General features: G+C 51.1%; 1 long non-coding RNA gene across 3 annotated transcripts in view; it reads right to left on the minus strand.

Moving 5' to 3' along the window:
• Nucleotides 1-16,957: 16,957 nt before the first annotated feature.
• The window catches only part of LOC132390516 (uncharacterized), a 75,431-nt gene continuing 73,218 nt past the window's right edge, over nt 16,958-19,170 (minus strand). For all 3 annotated transcript variants that reach the window (XR_009510927.1, XR_009510929.1, XR_009510928.1), the window contains exons 4-5: nt 18,218-18,466; nt 16,958-17,579 (exon numbers count right to left, since the gene is read on the minus strand). This is a non-coding gene — a long non-coding RNA (uncharacterized LOC132390516). The remainder of the gene's footprint in view (nt 17,580-18,217; nt 18,467-19,170) is intronic.

A 19,170-nucleotide genomic window follows, 5' to 3' on the forward strand; every position in this document is an offset into this window, starting at 1 on the left:
TACCTGTGACTGGGTTCCATACCTGTGACCATGTTCCATACCAGTGTCCATGTTCCATACCTGTGACCGGGTTCCATACCTGTGACTGGGTTCCATACCTGTGACCATGTTCCATACCAGTGACCATGTTCCATACCTGTCACCGGGTTCCATAACTGTGACCGGTTTCCATACCTGTGACCAGGTCCCATACCTGTGACTGGACTCCATACCTGTGACCAGGTTCCATACCTGTGACCAGGTCCTATACCTGTGACTGGACTCCATACCTGTGACTGGGTTCAATACCTGTGACCGTGTTCCATACCTGTGACTGGATTCCATACCTGTGACTGGACTCCATACCTGTGACCAGGTTCCATACCTGTGACTGGACACCATACCTGTGACCGGGTTCCATACCTGTGACTGGGTTCCATACCTGTGACCATGTTCCATACCTGTGACCAGGTTCCATACCTGTGACCAGGTTCCATACCTGTGACTGGACTCCATACCTGTGACCGGGCTCCATACCTGTGACCGGGTTCCATACCTGTGACCAGGTTCCATACCAGTGACTGGACTCCATACCTGTGACAGGGTTCCATACCTGTGACCACGTTCCATACCAGTGACTGCATTCCATACCTGTCACCGGGTTCCATAACTGTGACCGGGTTCCATACCTGTCACCGGGTTCCATAATTGTGACCGGGTTCCATACCTGTGACTGGACTCCATACCTGTGACCGGGTTCCATACCTGTCACCGGGTTCCATAACTGTGACCGGGTTCCATACCTGTCACCGGGTTCCATAACTGTGACCGGGTTCCATACCTGTGACTGGACTCCATACCAGTGACCATGTTCCATACCTGTGACCGGGTTCCATACCTGTGACCGGGTTCCACACCTGTGACTGGACTCCATACCTGTGACCATGTTCCATACCTGTGACCGGGTTCCATACCTGTGACTGGACTCCATTCCTGTGACAGGGTTCCATACCTGTGAACGGGTTCCATACCTGTGACCGGACTCCATACCTGTGACCATGTTCCATACCTGTGACTGGGTTCCATTCCGGTGGCTGGACTCCATACCTGCGACTGGACTCCATAACTGTGACCGGGTTCCAGACCTGTGACTGGACTCCATACCAGTGACTGTGTTCCATACCTGTCACCGGGTTCCATAACTGTGACCGGGTTCCATACCTGTGAGCGGGTTCCATACCTGTGACCAGGTTCCATACCTGTGACTGGACTCCATACCTGTGACCGGGTTCCATACCTGTGACTGGGCTCCATACATGTGTCCGGGTTCCATACCTGTGACTGGGTTCCATACCTGTGACTGGACTCCATACCTGTGACTGGGTTCCATACCTGTCACCGGGTTCCATAACTGTGACCGGGTTCCATACCTGTGAGCGGGTTCCATACCTGTGTCTAGACTCCATACCTGTGACCGGGTTCCATACCTGTCACCGGGTTCCATAACTGTGACCGGGTTCCATACCTGTGAGCGGGTTCCATACCTGTGTCTAGACTCCATACCTGTGACTGGGTTCCATACCTGTGGCTGGGTTCCATACCTGTGACTACATTCCATACCTGTGACCATGTTCCATACCAATGTCCATGTTCCATACCTGTGACCAGGTTCCATACCTGTGACTGGACTCCATACCTGTGACCGGGTTCCACACCTGTGACTGGGCTCCATACCTGTGTCCGGGTTCCATACCTGTGACTGGGTTCCATACCTGTGACTGGACTCCATACCTGTGACAGGGTACAATACCTGTGACCATGTTCCATACCAGTGACTGCATTCCATACCTGTCACTGGGTTCCATAACTGTGACTGGGTTCCATACCTGTGACTGGACTCCATACCTGTGACCGGGTTCCATACCTGTCACTGGTTTCCATACCTGTGACTGGACTCCATACCTGTGACCGGGTTCCATACCTGTCACCGGGTTTCATAACAGTGACCGGGTTCCATACCTGTGACTGGACTCCATACCTGTGACCAGGTTCCATACCTGTCACCGGGTTCCATAACTGTGACCGGGTTCCATTCCTGTGACTGGAATCCATACCTGTGACTGGACTCCATACATGTGACCGGGTTCCATACCTGTGACTGGGGTCCATACCTGTGACTGGACTCCATACCTGTGACCGTGTTCCATACCTGTGACTGGATTCCATACCTGTGACTGGACTCCATACCTGTGACCAGGTTCCATACCTGTGACTGGACTCCATACCTGTGACCGGGTTCCATACCTGTGACTGGGTTCCATACCTGTGACCAGGTTCCATACCTGTGACTGGACTCCATACCTGTGACCAGGTTCCATACCTGTGACTGGACTCCATACCTGTGACCGGGTTCCATACCTGTGACTGGGTTCCATACCTGTGACCATGTTCCATACCAGTGTCCATGTTCCATACCTGTGACCGGGTTCCATACCTGTGACTGGGTTCCATACCTGTGACCATGTTCCATACCAGTGACCATGTTCCATACCTGTCACCGGGTTCCATAACTGTGACCGGTTTCCATACCTGTGACCAGGTCCCATACCTGTGACTGGACTCCATACCTGTGACCAGGTTCCATACCTGTGACCAGGTCCTATACCTGTGACTGGACTCCATACCTGTGACTGGGTTCAATACCTGTGACCGTGTTCCATACCTGTGACTGGATTCCATACCTGTGACTGGACTCCATACCTGTGACCAGGTTCCATACCTGTGACTGGACACCATACCTGTGACCGGGTTCCATACCTGTGACTGGGTTCCATACCTGTGACCATGTTCCATACCTGTGACCAGGTTCCATACCTGTGACCAGGTTCCATACCTGTGACTGGACTCCATACCTGTGACCGGGCTCCATACCTGTGACCGGGTTCCATACCTGTGACCAGGTTCCATACCAGTGACTGGACTCCATACCTGTGACAGGGTTCCATACCTGTGACCACGTTCCATACCAGTGACTGCATTCCATACCTGTCACCGGGTTCCATAACTGTGACCGGGTTCCATACCTGTCACCGGGTTCCATAATTGTGACCGGGTTCCATACCTGTGACTGGACTCCATACCTGTGACCGGGTTCCATACCTGTCACCGGGTTCCATAACTGTGACCGGGTTCCATACCTGTCACCGGGTTCCATAACTGTGACCGGGTTCCATACCTGTGACTGGACTCCATACCAGTGACCATGTTCCATACCTGTGACCGGGTTCCATACCTGTGACCGGGTTCCACACCTGTGACTGGACTCCATACCTGTGACCATGTTCCATACCTGTGACCGGGTTCCATACCTGTGACTGGACTCCATTCCTGTGACAGGGTTCCATACCTGTGAACGGGTTCCATACCTGTGACCGGACTCCATACCTGTGACCATGTTCCATACCTGTGACTGGGTTCCATTCCGGTGGCTGGACTCCATACCTGCGACTGGACTCCATAACTGTGACCGGGTTCCAGACCTGTGACTGGACTCCATACCAGTGACTGTGTTCCATACCTGTCACCGGGTTCCATAACTGTGACCGGGTTCCATACCTGTGAGCGGGTTCCATACCTGTGACCAGGTTCCATACCTGTGACTGGACTCCATACCTGTGACCGGGTTCCATACCTGTGACTGGGCTCCATACATGTGTCCGGGTTCCATACCTGTGACTGGGTTCCATACCTGTGACTGGACTCCATACCTGTGACTGGGTTCCATACCTGTCACCGGGTTCCATAACTGTGACCGGGTTCCATACCTGTGAGCGGGTTCCATACCTGTGTCTAGACTCCATACCTGTGACCGGGTTCCATACCTGTCACCGGGTTCCATAACTGTGACCGGGTTCCATACCTGTGAGCGGGTTCCATACCTGTGTCTAGACTCCATACCTGTGACTGGGTTCCATACCTGTGGCTGGGTTCCATACCTGTGACTACATTCCATACCTGTGACCATGTTCCATACCAATGTCCATGTTCCATACCTGTGACCAGGTTCCATACCTGTGACTGGACTCCATACCTGTGACCGGGTTCCACACCTGTGACTGGGCTCCATACCTGTGTCCGGGTTCCATACCTGTGACTGGGTTCCATACCTGTGACTGGACTCCATACCTGTGACAGGGTACAATACCTGTGACCATGTTCCATACCAGTGACTGCATTCCATACCTGTCACTGGGTTCCATAACTGTGACTGGGTTCCATACCTGTGACTGGACTCCATACCTGTGACCGGGTTCCATACCTGTCACTGGTTTCCATACCTGTGACTGGACTCCATACCTGTGACCGGGTTCCATACCTGTCACCGGGTTTCATAACAGTGACCGGGTTCCATACCTGTGACTGGACTCCATACCTGTGACCATGTTCCATACCTGTGACCGGGTTCCATACCTGTCACCGGGTTCCATAACAGTGACCGGGTTCCATACCTGTGACTGGACTCCATACCTGTGACCATGTTCCATACCTGTGACCGGGTTCCATACCTGTGACCATGTTCCATACCTGTGACTGGACTCCATTCCGGTGGCTGGACTCCATACCTGCGACTGGACTCCATAACTGTGACCGGGTTCCAGACCTGTGACTGGACTCCATACCAGTGACTGCGTTCCATACCTGTCACCGGGTTCCATAACTGTGACCGGGTTCCATTCCTGTGACTGGAATCCATACCTGTGACTGGACTCCATACCTGTGACTGGGTTCCATACCTGTGACTGGATTCCATACCTGTGACCGGGTTCCATACCTGTGACTGGACTCCATACCTGTGACTGGACTCCATACCTGTGACTGGTTTCCATACCTGTGACTGGACTCCATACCTGTGAACGGGTTCCATACCTGTGACTGGACTCCATACCTGTGACTGGGTTCCATACCTGTGACCATGTTCCATACCTGTCACCAGGTTCCATAACTGTGACCAGGTTCCATACCTGTGACCGGGTTCCATACATGTGACTGGGTTCCATACCTGTGACTGGACTCCATACCTGTGACAGGGTACAATACCTGTGACCATGTTCCATACCAGTGACTGCATTCCATACCTGTCACTGGGATCCATAACTGTGACCGGGTTCCATAACTGTGACTGCATTCCATACCTGTGACCATGTTCCATACCTGTGACCATGTTCCATACCTGTGACCAGGTTCCATACCTGTCACCGGGTTCCATAACTGTGACCGGGTTCCATTCCTGTGACTGGAATCCATACCTGTGACTGGACTCCATACCTGTGACTGGGTTCCATACCTGTCACCGGGTTCCATAACTGTGACCGGGTTCCATACCTGTGACTGGACTCCATACCTGTGACCATGTTCCATACCTGTGACTGGACTCCATTCCGGTGGCAGGACTCCATACCTGCGACTGGACTCCATAACTGTGACCGGGTTCCATACCTGCGACTGGGTTCCATACCTGTGACCGGGTTCCATTCCTGTGACTGGAATCCATACCTGTGACTGGACTCCATACCTGTGACTGGGTTCCATACCTGTGACTGGATTCCATACCTGTGACCGGGTTCCATACCTGTGACTGGACTCCATACCTGTGACTGGACTCCATACCTGTGACTGGTTTCCATACCTGTGACTGGACTCCATACCTGTGAACGGGTTCCATACCTGTGACTGGACTCCATACCTGTGACTGGGTTCCATACCTGTGACCATGTTCCATACCTGTCACCAGGTTCCATAACTGTGACCAGGTTCCATACCTGTGACCGGGTTTCATACATGTGACTGGGTTCCATACCTGTGACTGGGCTCCATACCTGTGACAGGGTACAATACCTGTGACCATGTTCCATACCAGTGACTGCATTCCATACCTGTCACTGGGATCCATAACTGTGACCGGGTTCCATAACTGTGACTGCATTCCATACCTGTGACCATGTTCCATACCTGTGACCATGTTCCATACCTGTGACCAGGTTCCATACCTGTCACCGGGTTCCATAACTGTGACCGGGTTCCATTCCTGTGACTGGAATCCATACCTGTGACTGGACTCCATACCTGTGACTGGGTTCCATACCTGTGACTGGAATCCATACCTGTGACTGGACTCCATACCTGTGACTGGGTTCCATACCTGTGACTGGATTCCATACCTGTGACTGGACTCCATACCTGTGACCGGGTTCCATACCTGTCACCGAGTTCCATAACTGTGACCGGGTTCCATACCTGACACCGGGTTCCATAACTGTGACCGGGTTCCATACCTGTGACTGGACTCCATACCTGTGACCATGTTCCATACCTGTGACCGGGTTCCATACCTGTGACCGGGTTCCATACCTGTGACTGGACTCCATACCTGTGACCATGTTCCATACCTGTGACTGGACTCCATTCCGGTGGCAGGACTCCATACCTGCGACTGGACTCCATAACTGTGACCGGGTTCCAGACCTGTGACTGGACTCCATACCTGTGACCAGGTTCCATACCTGTCACCGGGTTCCATAACTGTGACCGGGTTCCATTCCTGTGACTGGACTCCATACCTGTGACTGGTTTCCATACCTGTGACTGGACTCCATACCTGTGACCGGGTTCCATACCTGTGACTGGATTCCATACCTGTGAACGGGTTCCATACCTGTGACTGGACTCCATACCTGTGACTGGGTTCCATACCTGTGACTGGGTTCCATACCTATGACCGGGTTCCATACCTGTATCCGGGTTCAATACCTGTGACTGGATTCCATACCTGTGACTGCGTTCCATACCTGTGACTGGACTCCATACCTGTGACCGGGTTCCATACCTGTGACCATGCTCCATACCTGTCACCAGGTTCCATAACTGTGACCGGGTTCCATACCTGTGACCAGATCCGATACCTGTGACTGGACTCCATACCTGTGACCAGTTTCCATACCTGTGACCAGGTCCCATACCTGTGACTGGACTCCATACCTGTGGCTGCGTTCCATACCTGTGACCATGTTCCATACCTCTGACCGTGTTCCATACCAGTGACTGGACTCCATACCTGTGACTGGGTTCCATACCTGTGACTGGGTTCAATACCTGTGACTAGGTTCCATACCTGTGACTAGGTTCCATACCTGTGACTGGACTCCATACCTGTGACCAGGTTCCATACCTGTGACTGGACTCCATACCTCTGACCGTGTTCCATACCAGTGACTGGACTCCATACCTGTGACTGGGTTCCATACCTGTGACTGGGTTCAATACCTGTGACTAGGTTCCATACCTGTGACTGGACTGCATACCTGTGACCAGGTTCCATACCTGTGACTGGACTCCATACCTGTGACCATGTTCCATACCTGTGACTGGGTTCAATACCTGTGACTAGGTTCCATACCTGTGACTGGACTCCATACCTGTGACCAGGTTCCATACCTGTGACTGGACTCCATACCTGTGACCATGTTCCATACCTGTGACCGGGTTCCATACCTGTGACTGCGTTCCATACCTGTGACCATGTTCCATACCTGTGACCATGTTCCATACCAGTGACCATGTTCCATACCAGTGACCGGGTTCCATACCTGTGACTGCGTTCCATACCTGTGACCATGTTCAATACCTGTGACCATGTTCCATACCTGTTACCATGTTCCATACCTGTGACTGGGTTCCATACCTGTGACTGCGTTCCATACCTGTGACCATGTTCAATACCTGTGACCATGTTCCATACCTGTGACCATGTTCCATACCAGTGACTGGACTCCATACCAGTGACCATGTTCCACACCTGTGTCTGGGCTCCATACCTGTGACCGGGCTCCATGCCTGTAACCATGTTCCATACCTGTGACCGGGTTCCATACCTGTGACCGGGTTCCATACCTGTGACTGGACTGCATACCTGTGACAGGGTTCAATACCTGTGACCATGTTCCATACCAGTGACTGCGTTCCATACCTGTAACTGGGTTCCATACCTGTGACTGGACTCCATTCCGGTGGCTGGACTCCATACCTGCGACTGGACTCCATAACTGTGACCGGGTTCCAGACCTGTGACTGGACTCCATACCAGTGACTGCATTCCATACCTGTCACCGGGTTCCATAACTGTGACCGGGTTCCATACCTGTGAGCGGGTTCCATACCTGTGACTGGACTCCATACCTGTGACCGGGTTCCATACCTGTGACCAGGTTCCATACCTGTGACCAGGTCCCATACCAGTGACTGGACTCCATACCTGTGACCAGGTTCCATACCTGTGACAGGACTCCATACCGGTGGCTGGACTCCATACCTGCGACTGGGTTGCATACCTGTGACCGGGTTCCATACCTGTGACCTGGTTCCATACCTGTGACTGGAATCCATACCTGTGACTGGACTCCATACCTGTGACTGGGTTCCATACCTGTATCCGGGTTCAATACCTGTGACTGGATTCCATACCTGTGACTGCGTTCCATACCTGTGACTGGACTCCATACCTGTGACTGGGTTCCATACCTGTGACTGGACTCCATACCTGTGACCGGGTTCCATACCTGTGACTGGACTCCATACCTGTGACTGGGTTCCATACCTGTGACTGGACTCCATACCTGTGATCGGGTTCCATACCTGTGACTGGGTTCCATACCTGTGACTGGGTTCAATACCTGTGACTGGACTCCATACCTGTGACTGCGTTCCATACCTGTGACTGGACTCCATATCTGTGACCGGGTTCCATACCTGTGACTGGGTTCCATACCTGTATCCAGGTTCAAAACCTGTGACTGGACTCCATACCTGTGACCGGGTTCCATACCTGTGACTGGGTTCCATACCTGTGACCGGGTTCAATACCTGTGACTGGACTCCATACCTGTGACCATGTTCCATACCTGTGACTGGACTCCATTCCGGTGGCAGGACTCCATACCTGCGACTGGACTCCATAACTGTGACCGGGTTCCAGACCTGTGACTGGACTCCATACCTGTGACCAGGTTCCATACCAGTCACCGGGTTCCATAACTGTGACCGGGTTCCATTCCTGTGACTGGACTCCATACCTGTGACTGGTTTCCATACCTGTGACTGGACTCCATACCTGTGACCGGGTTCCATACCTGTGACTGGATTCCATACCTGTGAACGGGTTCCATACCTGTGACTGGACTCCATACCTGTGACTGGGTTCCATACCTGTGACTGGGTTCCATACCTATGACCGGGTTCCATACCTGTATCCGGGTTCAATACCTGTGACTGGATTCCATACCTGTGACTGCGTTCCATACCTGTGACTGGACTCCATACCTGTGACCGGGTTCCATACCTGTGACCATGCTCCATACCTGTCACCAGGTTCCATAACTGTGACCGGGTTCCATACCTGTGACCAGATCCGATACCTGTGACTGGACTCCATACCTGTGACCAGTTTCCATACCTGTGACCAGGTCCCATACCTGTGACTGGACTCCATACCTGTGGCTGCGTTCCATACCTGTGACCATGTTCCATACCTCTGACCGTGTTCCATACCAGTGACTGGACTCCATACCTGTGACTGGGTTCCATACCTGTGACTGGGTTCAATACCTGTGACTAGGTTCCATACCTGTGACTAGGTTCCATACCTGTGACTGGACTCCATACCTGTGACCAGGTTCCATACCTGTGACTGGACTCCATACCTCTGACCGTGTTCCATACCAGTGACTGGACTCCATACCTGTGACTGGGTTCCATACCTGTGACTGGGTTCAATACCTGTGACTAGGTTCCATACCTGTGACTGGACTGCATACCTGTGACCAGGTTCCATACCTGTGACTGGACTCCATACCTGTGACCATGTTCCATACCTGTGACTGGGTTCAATACCTGTGACTAGGTTCCATACCTGTGACTGGACTCCATACCTGTGACCAGGTTCCATACCTGTGACTGGACTCCATACCTGTGACCATGTTCCATACCTGTGACCGGGTTCCATACCTGTGACTGCGTTCCATACCTGTGACCATGTTCCATACCTGTGACCATGTTCCATACCAGTGACCATGTTCCATACCAGTGACCGGGTTCCATACCTGTGACTGCGTTCCATACCTGTGACCATGTTCAATACCTGTGACCATGTTCCATACCTGTTACCATGTTCCATACCTGTGACTGGGTTCCATACCTGTGACTGCGTTCCATACCTGTGACCATGTTCAATACCTGTGACCATGTTCCATACCTGTGACCATGTTCCATACCAGTGACTGGACTCCATACCAGTGACCATGTTCCACACCTGTGTCTGGGCTCCATACCTGTGACCGGGCTCCATGCCTGTAACCATGTTCCATACCTGTGACCGGGTTCCATACCTGTGACCGGGTTCCATACCTGTGACTGGACTGCATACCTGTGACAGGGTTCAATACCTGTGACCATGTTCCATACCAGTGACTGCGTTCCATACCTGTAACTGGGTTCCATACCTGTGACTGGACTCCATTCCGGTGGCTGGACTCCATACCTGCGACTGGACTCCATAACTGTGACCGGGTTCCAGACCTGTGACTGGACTCCATACCAGTGACTGCATTCCATACCTGTCACCGGGTTCCATAACTGTGACCGGGTTCCATACCTGTGAGCGGGTTCCATACCTGTGACTGGACTCCATACCTGTGACCGGGTTCCATACCTGTGACCAGGTTCCATACCTGTGACCAGGTCCCATACCAGTGACTGGACTCCATACCTGTGACCAGGTTCCATACCTGTGACAGGACTCCATACCGGTGGCTGGACTCCATACCTGCGACTGGGTTGCATACCTGTGACCGGGTTCCATACCTGTGACCTGGTTCCATACCTGTGACTGGAATCCATACCTGTGACTGGACTCCATACCTGTGACTGGGTTCCATACCTGTATCCGGGTTCAATACCTGTGACTGGATTCCATACCTGTGACTGCGTTCCATACCTGTGACTGGACTCCATACCTGTGACTGGGTTCCATACCTGTGACTGGACTCCATACCTGTGACCGGGTTCCATACCTGTGACTGGACTCCATACCTGTGACTGGGTTCCATACCTGTGACTGGACTCCATACCTGTGATCGGGTTCCATACCTGTGACTGGGTTCCATACCTGTGACTGGGTTCAATACCTGTGACTGGACTCCATACCTGTGACTGCGTTCCATACCTGTGACTGGACTCCATATCTGTGACCGGGTTCCATACCTGTGACTGGGTTCCATACCTGTATCCAGGTTCAAAACCTGTGACTGGACTCCATACCTGTGACCGGGTTCCATACCTGTGACTGGGTTCCATACCTGTGACCGGGTTCAATACCTGTGACTGGACTCCATACCTGTGACTGGACTCCATACCAGTGACTGGACTCCATACCAGTGACTGGGTTCCATACCTGTATCCGGGTTCAATACCTGTGACTGGACTCCATACCTGTGACTGCGACCCATACCTGTGACTGGACTCCATACCTGTGACTGGGTTCCATACCTGTGACCGGGTTCCATACCTGTGACCGGGTTCCATACCTGTGACTGGGTTCCATACCTGTATCCGGGTTCAATACCTGTGACTGGACTCCATACCTGTGACTGCGTTCCATACCTGTGACTGGACTCCATACCTGTGACCGTGTTCCATACCTGTGACTGGGTTCCATACCTGTATCCAGGTTCAAAACCTGTGACTGGACTCCATACCTGTGACCGGGTTCCATACCTGTGACCGGGTTCCATACCTGTGACTGGGTTCCATACCTGTGACTGGACTCCATACCTGTGACCAGGTTCCATACCTGTGACTGGACTCCATACCTGTGACTGGGTTCCATACCTCTGACCGGGCTCCATACCTGTGACCGGACTCCATACCTGTGACCATGTTCCATACCTGTGACCGGGTTCCATACCTGTGACCGGGTTCCATACCTGTGACTGGGTTCCATACCTGTGACTGGACTCCATACCTGTGACTGGGTTCCATACCTGTGACTGGGTTCAATACCTGTGACCATGTTCCATACCTGTTACTGGATTCCATACCTGTGACCAGGTTCCATACCTGTGACTGCGTTCCATACCTGTGACCAGGTTCCATACCTGTGACTGGACTCCATACCTGTTACTGCACTCCATACCTGTCACCGGGTTCCATAACTGTGACTGGGTTTCATACCTGTATCCGGGTTCCATACCTGTGACCGGGTTCCATACCTGAGACTGGACTCCATACCTGTGACCGGGTTCCATACCTGTGACTGGACTCCATACCTGTGACTGGATTCCATACCTGTGACCGGGTTCCATACCTGCGACCGGGTTCCATACCTGTATCTGGGTTCAATACCTGCGATTGGGTTCCATACCTGTGACTGGGTTCCATACCTGTTACTGGGTTCAATACCTGTGACTGGGTTCCATACCTGTGACTGGACTCCATACCTGTGACTGGACTCCATACCAGTGACTGGGTTCCATACCTGTATCTGGGTTCAATACCTGTGACTGGACTCCATACCTGTGACCGGTTCTGTGTCTGTGGACTCACTATCATGAATTTCATCTGTTTGCTGTTTTGCGATTTGCTTGTTTCCTTGACTCTCTACTTTTACCTTAATAGGTTCTGTTTGTGTTTCTTTATTTTGTGTCTGCCTGGATAGATTCTTTGATAATTAGTGTACTTTGAACTTTGAACTAGTATGCCTTTGGAAAGAAAGCGGAGGAAACCCACGTGGACACAGGGAGAAGGTATAGACTTTGTACAGATAGTTCTGGAATTGAACTCTGAACTTTGACCCCCTAAGCTGTTATCCCAGAAGCCTTGACCAGCAATCTGGAGAACTGAGTTTGAATCCCACCATGGCACCTGTGGGAATTCAATTGAGGTCATTATCCCGAACAAGTGAGTGTTAACAGCAGTACTGGGTAATTGGAGAAGGCCAGCTAACTGGCTGATGTTCTGCAGGCTGTGGAAATCTGGTTCATTGGGTCACTGGTGAGACCAATGGCAGGGGACCCAAGTTGTCTCGATTGTTCCCAAGACCAAGCTCTCATGCCGGGGTGTCACCTGATACAGCCACCCAGAGGTAGAGGCACTGGATGAGGTGTGGGAGACAATAGAGGTGCAGTGGGCACTGGAATCCGTGCTGGATTGGGGACTGGCCCCAGCAGGCCAGCTCTCCCTTCAGTGCTGCTCTCCAGTGTTCTGAGGAGCTGGACTACCTTCATCTGCAAGATGAGAAACTGCAGCGTACTTGTTCTTGCAGAAACGTGACTCCAGGACAAGATCCCATGCAGCATTAAACATCAGGCCATGCCACTCAGGACTTATGCCAATATTATTTTGTGACCATATATGCTGCATTGTAACTATATGGACTGTGTGTGACCATATGGACTGTGTGTGACTATATGGATTGTGTGTAACCATATGGACTGTGTGACTATATGGACTGTGTGTGACTATATGGACTGTGTGTGACCATATGGACTGTGTGTGACCATATGGACTGTGTGTGACTATATGGACTGTGTGTAACCATATGGACTGTGTGACTATATGGACTGTGTGTGACTATATGGACTGTGTGTAACCATATGGACTGTGTGACTATATGGACTGTGTGTGACTATATGGACTGTGTGTAACCATATGGACTGTGTGTGACTATATGGACTGTGTGTGACCATATGGACTGTGTGTGACTATATGGATTGTGTGTGACTATATGGACTGTGTGTGACTATATGGACTGTGTCTGACTATATGGACTGTGTGTGACTATATGGACTGTGTGTGACCATATGGACTGTGTGTGACTATATGGACTGTGTGTGACCATGTGGACTGTGTGTGACCAATGGACTGTTTGTGACTATATGGACTGTGCGTGACCATATGGACTGTGTGTGACCATATGGACTGTGTGTGACTATATGGATTGTGTGTGACTATATGGACTGTGTGTGACCATATGGACTGTGTGTGACCATATGGACTGTGTGTAACCATATGGACTGTGTGTGACCATATGGACTGTGTGTGACTATATGGATTGTGTGTGACTATATGGACTGTGTGTGACCATATGGACTGTGTGTGACCATATGGACTGTGTGTGACTATATGGACTGTGTGTAACCATATGGACTGTGTGACTATATGGACTGTGTGTGACTATATGGACTGTGTGTAACCATATGGACTGTGTGTGACCATATGGACCGTGTGTGACTATATGGACTGTGTGTGACCATATGGACTGTGTGTGACCATATGGACTGTGTGTAACCATATGGACTGTGTGTGACTATATGGATTGTGTGTGACTATATGGACTGTGTGTGACCATATGGACTGTGTGTGACTATATGGACTGTGTCTGACTATATGGACTGTGTGTGACCATATGGACTGTGTGTGACTATATGGATTGTGTGTGACCATATGGACTGTGTGTGACCATATGGACTGTGTGTGACTATATGGATTGTACAACATACACAAAACTCAGGAGGCCAGGCAGCGTCCATGGTGGGGAATAAATGATCAACGTTTCAGGCTGAGACCCTTCTTCGGGACTATGTGGATGGTGTCTTGCACCTTGACCCCGGAGCAATGCAGTTTCATTCGGCTACATACACGTGTACAGTTGAAGGATAATTAATCTTAAATCCTTGCCTTTGAAAGGATCTCTCTCCCCCCACACCCCCATCTCCTCCTCTCCCTCTCCATCTTTCTCTTCCCTCTCCCTTTTTCCCTCTCTCCTCACTCTCTCTCTCCCCATCTCACCCTCATTCTTACTTTCCCTCTCCCCTTCCTCTTTCCCTCTTCCTCTCTCTTTCTCTCCCTCTCCTTCACTCACTTTCTCTCTTCCCCCCTCCTTCTTTCTCCCTCTTCTTCTCTCTCTCCTCCACACTATCTTTCTCAAACACTCTCTCTCCCTCTCTCCCTCTCTCTCTCCCTCCCTCTCTATCTCACTCTCAATCTCTCCCCCCTCTTTCCCTCTTCCTCACTCTTTCTCTCCCTCTCCTTCACTGTCTTTCTCTCTTCCTCTTTCCTTCTTTCTCTCTCTCTCCCTAACTCCTCTATCACTCACTCTCCTCCACACTATCTCCCTCTCTCTCCTTTTCATGATCAGGCTGGGATAAATTGGGTTTATCAGGGATTACTGGGGACATGCAGCTCGAGGGACCGCAGGAGCCCACTCCAAGCTCTATCACTAAATAAACAAATAAATAAATCAGGTAGGGTGTAATGGAATATCGAAGTGGAATATTCTATATGATTGTTGTCAGTAACGGAAGAATTTATAATGGGGAACACAGTAAATACACACGGTCCTCAGTTCTGCTTTCACAGAAGCCAATACAAAGAACTTCCCAGAAATGTGACAGAAGCAGGAAAAGGAAGAGTTAAAATAAATCAAATGTTGGTAGCATGGTATTGCAGTGCTCAGAATAGTGCGAGACACTGGGCCGCTATCTGTAAGGAGTTGTATGGGTTTAATTGTCATTCAACCATGCATGAATACAGCGGAACGGAACAGTGTTACTCCTCAGGGCCAAGGTGCAAAACACAGTACAAGCAGTCACACACAGCACAGCACATATACACAGCAATAAACATACAGTCACACTCACAAAGTATATAGACTGAGTCCCTGAATCCATGACTGTTCCAACAGTCTGCAATTGAACACATTACCGCTTGCTTTCTGCCGAGCGAACTCTGGGGGGCAGCACCAGCTCCAGCAGGAATGCCATGCCATTCCCTCTCTAATGCCTCTCTCCTGGGTGGCTGTTAACAAGCTCCCCAGCATCTGTGCCCACAGTTCACCAATGAGCCAACGAATCGGACTTGCAGCGTTGCACAGAAACAGTGTTCATGAGGGTCTGGTGATCACAAGAAAAGTGACCAAGACGATCAGTTGCTGCTGGAGTACACGCGTCCTCCACAAGCAGCATCACAGTCCGCACCAGGCCCAGCTCCTTCCATTTCTCTGCCACTTGTTGATGGGATCGACCTGCAGTACTTCCAATGCTTCATGTCCAGCAGGTCTTGCAATCATTTAAAAACAACAATATCACCTTTGGTTGTCCCTGTGTCCAAGCACGCTGCCATCTTACCAGTTATCACCGTCCTGAACTCTGCAGACTGCTAACGGTCCCTGCAGATCGGAGCAGGGCAGACGTCACGCCAGGGTCAGATAAAGAGAGAGATAGAAAAAGATCATCAACTCCGGAGATTCTGCAGATGCTGGAAATCTAGAGCTACACAGACAAAATGCTGGAGGAACCCAGCAGGTCAGGCAGCATCTGTGGAAAGGAATAAACAGTCGACGTTTCGGGCCGAGACCCTTCACCAGGACTGGAGAGGAAGGGAGCAGAGTAAGAAGGTTGGTGGGGGTGGGGGTGGGGGAGGAGTACAAGCTGACGGGTGAGACAGAATGTGGGTGGGTGACGGGAGGGGATGAGGGAAGGTGGGCGAGGGGAGGGAGATGAGGGAAGATGTGTGGGAGGGAGGGGGATGAGGGTAGGTGGGTGCATGGTGGAGGGGGATGAGGGAAGGTGGGTGAGGGGAGAGGATGAGGGAAGGTGGGCGAGGGGAGGGAGATGAGGGAAGATGTGTGGGAGGGAGGGGGGATGAGGGTAGGTGGGCGAGGGGAGGGAGATGAGGGAAGATGTGTGGGAGGGAGGGGGATGAGGGTAGGTGGGTGCGTGGTGGAGGGGGATGAGGGAAGATGTGTGGGAGGGAGGGGGGATGAGGGTAGGTGGGCGAGGGGAGGGAGATGAGGGAAGATGTGTGGGAGGGAGGGGGATGAGGGTAGGTGGGTGCGTGGTGGAGGGGGATGAGGGAAGGTGGGTGAGGGAAGGGGATGAGGGAAGTTGGGTGAGGGAAGGGAGATGAGGGTAGGTGGATTGGTGGTGGAGGGGGATGAGGGAAGGGTCATAGCCATTCCTTTTATGGGAATTTCCATTCAAGGGTGTTGGTGCTTCCCTGACAGACCGGTCAGGACACTCTCCAGCACACATCGGCAAAGTTTTAGATGGCAATCCGAACCTTCACAAACTCCTGAGGAAGTAGAGGTGTTGCCGTGCTTTCTTACGTGGGTCGTCTGAAGTGACAACACTGAGGAATTTAAAGCTGCCGACCCTCTCCACCTCGCATCGCTGGTTTCCTTCTGCTGAAGTCAATAATCAGCTCCTTGGCCCCTGCTGACATTGAGAGAGGTTGTTCTGACACCACTCAGCCTGATTCATCACCACCTTCGATTCAGCCAACGACTGTGGTGTCGTCAACAAACTTGGACACGGCATTGGAGCTGTGCTTGGTCACTGGGGTAAAGTGATAGAGCGGGGGCTGAGCTCAGGTGAAGACGGAGATCGTGGACGGCAATCCGAACTGACTGGTATCTTACATCAGATCCAAGGCATGAAGGTGGTTTCCAGCACACCAGGGTAAAGGAGAATGACAATCATGGTTACTCCGGTCTGCTGCAGCACAGAAAAAAAACAACAAGATAAAGAACACAATAATAAAAACACAATAAATATAAATACATAACATAGCTTCTCTACAGATTGATTGTCTGTGCATAAAGTTACGCCAGGCACAGGAGTGTTGGTACACAAGGTGACTGACAAGAAATGAGAAAGTCGTGGTGGTTGGGGGTGTGGAGGGGTGGGTGAGTGGGTGGGGGTGTTAATCAGTCTTGTGGAAAGTAACTGTTTTTGAGTCTGATGGCCTTGGTGTGATGTAGCCTCCTCCATGATAGTATTGGGACTAACAGTCCATGAGCAGGCTGTGTGGAATCCTTCAAGGTTTTACTGGCCCTTTTCTGACACCTTTCTGTATATGCGTCCTTGATGGGGAGTGGGGGGTAGGCTGGTGCCAGTGATGCACTGGGCAGCTTTGACTACTCGTTCTAGAGCCTTCCTCTCCACCGCGGTGTAGTTTTTGTACCAAGCAGTGATGCAGCTTGTTAGAATGCTCTCTATTGCAAATCTGTAGAATACTGTGAGTATGAATGTGCAAAGTCTGGCTCTCTTCAACCTTCGCAGAAAGTAGAGGCGTTGGTGAGCTTTCCTGACTGTGTTCTTGGACTAGGGGAGGTTGTGTGTGATAGACACACCCAAGAGTTTGAAGCTGCTTGTAGTTTCCACTGCTTTGCCGACGATGTAAAGTGGGTGCGAGTTCTCTCAAAGTCAACAACCATCTCCTTTGTCTTGTTGCCATTTGCCCAGCCCCCGGCCTCCAGCTCTTCCACCTCCTCTCTGTAAACCATCTGCTCGTTTCTGGTAATGCGCCCAACCACCGTCACACCGTTGTCACTGGGATGTTTGAAATGCTGACGGATCTCAGCAGGTCAGGCAGGCAGCATCTATGGAGAGGAACAAAGAGTCATCGTTTGGGGCTGATGATGCATTTTGGGAGCACTGACGAGGACAGGGTCCAAGGGAGTACTGAGGAACCCAGGACTTTGGTGTACAAGCCCAGAGGCGTCAGAATGATGAAGGTTACTGGCCTTCATCAGTCTCCTGAAAACAAGAGGAGAGAGGTTTTGTTCCCACGTTATAAACCATAGGTCAAAGTTCAAAGTAAATTTATTATCGAAGTACATATATGTCACCACATACAACCCCGAGATTCATCTTCTTGTGGGCATTCACAGTAAACCCAGGAAAAATAAGAGAATCAGTGAAAGACCACAGGATGGACAAAGAACCAAAGAGAAAAATAAAACCAAACTGTGTAAATCCAAAAAGAAAGAGAAAGAAAGAAATAAATAAATAAATAGATAAATAGATAGATAGATAGATAGATAGATAGATAGATAAATAAGCAATAAATATCGAGAACGTGAGGTGCAGAGTGCAGTTCGGAGGTGCAGCGAGTGAAGTTGAGTGAAGCTATCCCCTGTATATAACTCAGCGGGAGTAGTCTGGTAGCGCCAGAGAGCGCGCAGAGTTATGAGTTCTGCAGAGAGAATGGGGAGGCTGTGTCTGTTCTCCCCAGAGCAGAGGGGCTTGAGGAAACATGGAGTCACAGAAATTCACAGTTATAGAATAGGGAAACAATTCCCGA

This window comes from Hypanus sabinus, unplaced genomic scaffold (assembly GCF_030144855.1).
Source record: "Hypanus sabinus isolate sHypSab1 unplaced genomic scaffold, sHypSab1.hap1 scaffold_937, whole genome shotgun sequence".
Classification (NCBI taxonomy): domain Eukaryota; kingdom Metazoa; phylum Chordata; class Chondrichthyes; order Myliobatiformes; family Dasyatidae; genus Hypanus; species Hypanus sabinus.